Here is an 8,291-nt window from a genome sequence, read left to right as displayed (position 1 = left end):
GAGTGTCCGCAATAGGCTGAGAGAGGCTGGACTGAAGGCGTGTAGGCCTGTTGTAAGGCAAGTCCTCACCAGACATCACCGGCAACAACGTCACCTATGGGCACAAACCCACCATCGCTGGACCAGACAGGACTGGAAAAAAGTGCTCTTCACTGACGAGTCGCGGTTTTGTCTCACCAGGGGTGATGGTCGGATTCGCTTTTATCGTCGAAGTAATGAGCATTACACCGAGGCCTGTACTCTGGAGCAGGATTGATTTGGAGGTGGAGGGTCCGTCATCGTCTGGGGCGGTGTGTCACAGCATCATCGGACTGAGCTTGTTGTCATTGGAGGCAATCTCAATGCTGTGCGTTACAGGGAAGACATCCTCCTCCCTCATGTGGCACCCTTCCTGCAGGCTCATCCTGACATGACCCTCCAGCAGGACAATGCCACCAGCCATACTGCTCATTCTGTGTGTGATTTCCTGAGCCTGGCGAAGAGCCTGGATCTCAATCCCATTGAGCACGTCTGGGACCTGTTAGATCGGAGGGTGAGGGCTAGGGCCATTCCCCCCAGAAATGTCTGGGAATTTGCAGGTGCCTTGGTGGAAGAGTGGGGTAACATCACAGCAAGAACTGGCAAATCTGGTGCAGTCCATGAGGAGGAGATGCACTGCAGTACTTAATGCAGCTGGTGGCCACACCAGACTGTTACTTTTGATTTTGACCCCCCTTTTGTTCAGGGACACATTATTCCATTTATGTTAGTCACATGTCTGTGGAACTTGTTCAGTTTATGTCTCAGTTGTTGAATCTTGTTACGTTCATACCAATATTTACACATGTTAAGTTTTCTGAAAATAAACGCAGTTGACAGTGAGAGGACATTTATTTTTTTGTTGCGTTTTATTTGACATAGTTTGTTCATTGATCTTCAAGAAAATGTTTGCCTTACCTGGCTTTTAGCCTGCAAAGGTGAGTCGTGGTAGGTAATCTGGCAGGAAGCAGTTGCCAGAGCAGTTAGCTAGCTTGACTCTGTCTGGCCAATAATGTCACATTTGCCAGTAATTATTTACTAACTCATACATGTTGGATATCAGACAGATCCTCGTTTGCTAAGTCAAACGACACCGCTGGTTCTGCTCACACTGCCCTACCCTGTGCTCTGACCTCTTTCTCCCCTCTCTCTCCAGATGAAATCTCGCGTCTTGTGACGGCCGGCCGCCCAACAACCTGCCCGCTTGACCCTATCCCCTCCTCTCTTCTCCAGACCATTTCCGGAGACCTTCTCCCTTACCTCACCTCGCTCATCAACTCATCCCTGACCGCTGGCTACGTCCCTTCCGTCTTCAAGAGAGCGAGAGTTGCACCCCTTTGAAAAAACCTACACTCGATCCCTCCGATGTCAACAATTACAGACCAGTATCCCTTCTCTCTTTTCTCTCCAAAACTCTTGAACGTGCCGTCCTTGGCCAGCTCTCCCGCTATATCTCTCTGAATGACCTTCTTGATTCAAATCAGTCAGGTTTCAAGACTAGTCATTCAACTGAGACTGCTCTCCTCTGTATCACGGAGGCGCTCCGCACTGCTAAAGCTAACTCTCTCTCCTCTGCTCTCATCCTTCTAGATCTATCGGCTGCCTTCGATACTGTGAACCATCAGATCCTCCTCTCCACCCTCTCCGAGTTGGGCATCTCCGGCGCGGCCCACGCTTGGATTGCGTCCTACCTGACAGGTCGCTCCTACCAGGTGGCGTGGCGAGAATCTGTCTCCTCACCACGCGCTCTCACCACTGGTGTCCCCCAGGGCTCTGTTCTTGGCCCTCTCCTATTCTCGCTATACACCAAGTCACTTGGCTCTGTCATAACCTCACATGGTCTCTCTTATCATTGCTATGCAGACGACACACAATTAATCTTCTCCTTTCCCCTTCTGATGACCAGGTGGCGAATCGCATCTCTGCATGTCTGGCAGACATATCAGTGTGGATGACGGATCACCACCTCAAGCTGAACCTCGGCAAGACGGAGCTGCTCTTCCTCCCGGGGAAGGACTGCCCGTTCCATGATCTCGCCATCACGGTTGACAACTCCATTGTGTCCTCCTCCCAGAGCGCCAAGAACCTTGGCGTGATCCTGGACAACACCCTGTCGTTCTCAACCAACATCAAGGCGGTGGCCCGTTCCTGTAGGTTCATGCTCTACAATATCCGCAGAGTACGACTCTGCCTCACACAGGAAGCGGCGCAGGTCCTAATCCAGGCACTTGTCATCTCCCGTCTGGATTACTGCAACTCGCTGTTGGCTGGGCTCCCAGCCTGTGCCATTAAACCCCTTCAACTCATCCAGAATGCCGCAGCCCGTCTGGTGTTCAACCTTCCCAAGTTCTCTCACGTCACCCCGCTCCTCCGTTCTCTCCACTGGCTTCCAGTTGAAGCTCGCATCCGCTACAAGACCATGGTGCTTGCCTACGGAGCTGTGAGGGGAACGGCACCTCAGTACCTCCAGGCTCTGATCAGGCCCTACACCCAAACAAGGGCACTGTGTTCATCCACCTCTGGCCTGCTCGCCTCCCTACCACTGAGGAAGTACAGCTCCCGCTCAGCCCAGTCAAAACTGTTCGCTGCCCTGGCCCCCCAATGGTGGAACAAACTCCCTCACGACGCCAGGACAGCGGAGTCAATCACCACCTTCCGGAGACACCTGAAACCCCACCTCTTTAAGGAATACCTAGGATAGGATAAGTAATCCCTCTCACCCCACCCCCCCTAAGTTTTAGATGCACTATTGTTAAGTGACTGTCCCACTGGATGTCATAAGGTGAATGCACCAATTTGTAAGTCGCTCTGGATAAGAGCGTCTGCTAAATGACTTAAATGTAAATGTAAATGTAGGTGTGTTTTCCATTCATCTTATTTCAGCAGCTTCTCCACCTTAGAACAGGATACACATTTTTTAAATGGCATACAACGGGCAAGCTCAGTACCTTGTTGCCATTTCTGACTTACATCAAAACGCAAGACATAGTTTCAGGTGGCAGGTTTCATAGTTTCAGGTGGCAGGTTTCATAGTTTCAGGTGTTTCATAGTTTCAGGTTTCATAGTTTCAGGTGGCACCTGGTGGTTAGAGCATTGGGCCAGTAACCGAAAGGTTGCTAGATTGAATCCCCAAGCTGAAAAAAATCCCCAAGGTAAAAATCTGTCATTCTGCCCCTGAACAAGGCAGTTAACCCACTGTTCCTAGGCTGTCATGGTAAATAAGAATTTGTTCTTAACTGACTTGCCTAGTTAAATTAATGTGATATGATACAATTGATACAGTAGCCTAAGTTGTGTGGACTCATTGTCATTGTAACGGTTTTCTAATGGTGAAGGAGAGTCGGACCAAACTGCAGCGTGTAGATTGCGATCCATGTTTAATAAAACAAACGTAACACGAATCAAAACACAAACGTAATGAAAACCGAAACAGCCTAAACTGGTGCAAACTAACACAGAAAGGACATCAGGACACTCAGGACAATCACCCACAACACAACCAAAGAATATGGCTGACTAAATATGGTTCCCAATCAGAGACAACGATAAACACCTGCCTCTGATTGAGAACCACTTCAGACAGCCATAGACTTGCCTAGAACACCCCACTAAGCTACAATCCCACTACATACACATCACATACAAAAACCCATGTCACACCCTGGCCTGACCAAATAAATGAAGATAAACACAAAATACTTCGACCAGGGCGTGACAGTCATAAAAAAATCAATACCTTGAAGTGAAATAAACTGTCAAGACTACATCAATAATTTGGATCGTGACTGTTGTATTGATTTGGCTAAATATTTTAAAGCCTACAAAATGTTGAAATATCTATTGTGTTTTTCAGAGCATGGTTGGAATGATCATTGGAAAAACTGATGTCAAAAGCCATCCAGACCGGAAAAGTTGAGGATTCAATTTCATTATATTTACCCCATTATTTAATACTGGGGAATACTGGGATCTAATAGTCTATATACATTTTCAAGTATTCATGATTGGTATCAAATACAGTGAGGCCTCTTGACTCTGTCTGTCCTCCCCAAGCATAGACTTTCTCCAAGGCATGCCTGCACTGTAGTCTACTGTGCTCAAGTTTATTACTTGCTCACTGGTATCCTCTTCTGGCAGGTTTCTAAACTGAACTCTCCTTCCTCATCATTTCAGGTTTTGATTCTGACCAGTGGTGACCCATCATTCATGGCAGGTGAGGCAAAGCCCAACATTTTTAGCAAATTTTTAAATAGATCATTATTTTTGGCAGGGCTTTCCTGTTTTTCACGTTATTTTGCCATTAATACATGTCACATATCAATTTGTAAACAACGTACAAAAAATATTTAAAATTGAGTTAATAAATCCGCATACAAACATGGTCTCTTTTTTGTTTTCTTGAGTAAGGCAGCTCCAAAATGCAGGTGTTTCAGCCTAGCTCAGTGCTTTCTGTGGTGTTGGGGCAAGCCAGCAGAAAATACGAAGCGTTGCGCCATGATTGGCTTTGTGTTCTGTCACTCATGGGGACACTACGTCACCACCAAGTCTAAGGGTAGACCTACAAAATTCTAGCCCTTTGGTGCTGTCATAGAGTTACATTAGAAGTGCCCATCCAAGAAGGATCAAGATCATTGGCCACAGATAAAATGACATCAAATCACATTATATGTACAGTAGCTTTGATTAGACTGATCATGTCAAAGTCATACTTTCAAAATCTTAGCTAGCATTCATCATCATGAATCAAGTCGACAATCTACTGGCAAATCCTTTTTAATCCTTGTCATATGAAGATAAATAATTAAGAGAAATTAAAGATAAAACGTATCGGTGCTCATCGGCCATTCAACATAAACATTACACAACAAGTGAGTGGTTTGGAAGGAAAAAGGAATCAGTGACAGTGGCTGTGTGGTCCCAAATGAGATTAAGGGGCTCTTTTTCAAGTTTAAAATTATAAACATTCAACATGGGTCATGCTGTCAATTAAGCATGATTTGTGCCGCGCTCATAACTGTAAACTCTAAACTTTACTTCAGTGAGTTCAAGACAACTGGGAAGTCGGGAATAAACAAGCTACGACTGGGAAAATACGCTTTGAACGGTCATCCAACTCAGAATGTAAATCCGGCCTCTTTCTAGAGCTAACAACCTGAAGATCAATGACATAATCATGATTCAACCTTGTTTTCTTTCCGAGTTCCCAGTTGTTTTGAAAGCACCATAAATCCAGAGAGTGTCAGACTTTGATGACATAATTTGGCCTGTCAGGACCGCTGCGCCACCTTCCTGTTCAAGTGAGCACAGCACAACAAGGTGAGTCCAAAAATGTATTGTATGCTGCTGCATAAATGATGCAATATGCCAGGGAGATATGTATACTATAGCTAAGAAAGTAATACTAAGTGTATGTTGTGTAGTAAGATGTTAGTAGTGCATGTGCCTCACCCTAATAATTTGGTATATTTACCATCTTAATTTTAACTACTGTTCTGTCTTGGTGGTGCACATGTAGCCTATGGCCTGTTTTAGTGAAATGTAATCATATAATATCGTAAGAGCTTTCATTGTCTCATTGTCTCATTGTGTATATGCCCCCTTTATTTATCCTATGGTTTGGACTTGGTGTGCAGGGAAAACACTAAGAACGACTCACAGTTCTGAATTCTGTCGCTTATAAGGGCACAATGCGAGACCAAGATGCAGATACAGGAGACAGACGGTTTGAGTCTTTGATAATTATTAATAATCCAAAAGGAGTAGGCAAGAGAATGGTTGTGGACAGGCAAAAGGTCAAAACTGGTTCAGAGTCCAGGAGGTACAGTGTGGCAGGCAGGCTCGAGGTCAGGGCAGGCAGAATGGTCAGGCAGGCGGGTACAGAGTCCAGAAAACATGCAAGGGTCGAAACCAGGGATGACTAGCAAAAGAGAATAGAACAGGCGGGCGCACGGGGAAAAACACACTGGTTGACTTGGAACATTCAAGACAAACTGGCACAAACAGACATAAAAGACAGGTTTAAATACCCAGGGGTTCATGGGGAAGATGGTTGACACCTGGAGGGGGTGGAGGCAAGCACAGAGGAAACAGATCAGGGTGTTACACGCTATACATTTCAAAAGATCTAAACAAATAGTTATATTGACTACGTCTGTCCTAGCTCTTATCCACTTGTTGTCCCCTTATGCCATAGTTTGAACATCTCAATTCTCATTAGAAACCACATTTCTTTAAGCAAGTCAGCCATATCAGCTATGTTTTTTTAAAGGCAGTAAATGAAGCTGAATGAACTATTTCGCTACATTATAAGACTCTGCTGATAGCCAAGTGTAGCAGTGGTAAGATTTTGGGACTGCTGTTGGGACAGCTTTATATAGGCCCTAACATTTTGTGGGCACCGTTTGTCACCGTTCAAGTGCAATTCTGTCCTACCAAACAAAAAGGCAGTAACTGCTCATAGAGTGGAACTGAGAAAAAAATATTTTATTTACCTTGGTTTCACAGTAGCTTTATGCAGAGGCAGGATACTTGTCCACTTGATTAAGCATGTATTTATTGTAGCAAAAAATGCCCAAAATGAATTTTTGACCAAATGAGCAGTTACTGCCTTTTTGCTTGTTAGGGCAGAATGAATGTATTGTTTAGTGTTATGTAGTGGCTTTGCTGGCATGCATCCCACTTTCCCCCACCAAGACCTACATGCTAATATCGCCACTGGTTTTGACAGATTCACTTTTGTCTTCACAATCAAGGACTCGCCAGACTATTTCATTAATGTCTCCTTGTGGGGCAATGATGAATACATCAATGGACTGTCTAACACTTTCAGCGTAGGAGACTGTGGTGAGATTATACATTAAATTCAATTATATCGCTATGAAGATAGATTATAGCTCTTGTACAAATACAATGTGTCAGTCTTTATGATATTTCTAAGACATTTATAATTACAATAATTTATCTGTATTTGATCCCCCTTAAGTTATTATAGAAAATCCTTTAGTTGCTACCAAAGATCCTGAGAAAGAGGACAGATTCTGCCCCTCAACTCCCAGGTTCTGTAGTAAACATTACTATAGTCGAAGTAATATAAGTAACAAAACAAAAGTCCTTCTGTAGCTCAGTTGGTAGAGCATGGCGCTTGTAACGCCAAGGTAGTGGGTTCGATCCCCGGGACCACCCATACGTAGAATGTATGCACACATGACTGTAAGTCGCTTTGGATAAAAGCGTCTGCTAAATGGTATATATTATTATATTATTATTATTTATATTATTATATTATTATATATTATTTATTATATATTAAAACCAGTTTCTCTGTCTCTGCTTCTACAGGTTGCTGGTAAGTGAAGCTCACTCCCAGCTATCAATATGCTCTGACATAGAAATGACAAACAGAACACTGCCTCTGCTCCACCTGCCTGTGAAGAACTCCAGGGACTTCGACTCTCTGGGAGACATTCGTGGCCAACGGACAGAGCCTGGACGGGAATGTCATTGACATACTTGCTGCCGTTCAGTCGGTAAGATCTGAGAGTGCATCGAGTGAAGTAGGTCTTGAGTAGGGTACTATCTTATCTGGTAGGGTTGTGTAAGAGCCATAAACTAGGCCCTGTCATCACACGTCCAGCAGTATAAGTACCATATGTAATAGAAACACTAAAAGCATTCAGCAAGAAAAAGAGAAGTGTTATAAATATTTTCCAAACCACTATTTCTGCCCACTAGATTGCAGAGCCAAAGTATTTCACCACAGCCGATGGACACGAAGGGCAGAGGCTGGAAGGGAAGCTTTTTGATGATTCTGTCACATCCTTTCCCTTAGTATGATAGGAACTAAGATGTACCACTGTACCCCTTCTTCAATATCCCCATCCTCTCCCCTGAGTAACCATAACAACCTCTGTATCACGCGGCTGGGACAGAGAGGCGATTCAGCTAGTTTAGACTGATACCAAGAGAAACAGGTTGGTATACAGTGGGCACTTATTCTCTGTTACTTGTTCAATGGAAATGTGTGAGTTTTGTGTTTGTTTAAAAGGTTTTGGACTGAATTAGACTTTTCTCTGTACTTCCAAGTGTTCTTTATCTCGGATACCAGGATTGGTTTTGACAGCTTCCGGAACTGCATGACAGCTACAGTCAATTCTAAAGCCATAATCACTGTCAACCCGGGTAAGGATATCACTTCATCTGGACTGATCACATCTGTTTACAACACGTGCCTTTTCTGCATTGAGAAACAGCAGATAATTGTTTTTTTAAGAGCA

Source organism: Oncorhynchus gorbuscha, linkage group LG07 (assembly GCF_021184085.1).
Source record: "Oncorhynchus gorbuscha isolate QuinsamMale2020 ecotype Even-year linkage group LG07, OgorEven_v1.0, whole genome shotgun sequence".
Lineage (NCBI taxonomy): Eukaryota > Metazoa > Chordata > Actinopteri > Salmoniformes > Salmonidae > Oncorhynchus > Oncorhynchus gorbuscha.
The sequence above is the reverse complement of the archived record's forward strand: the minus strand, read 5'-3'. Positions refer to the sequence as shown.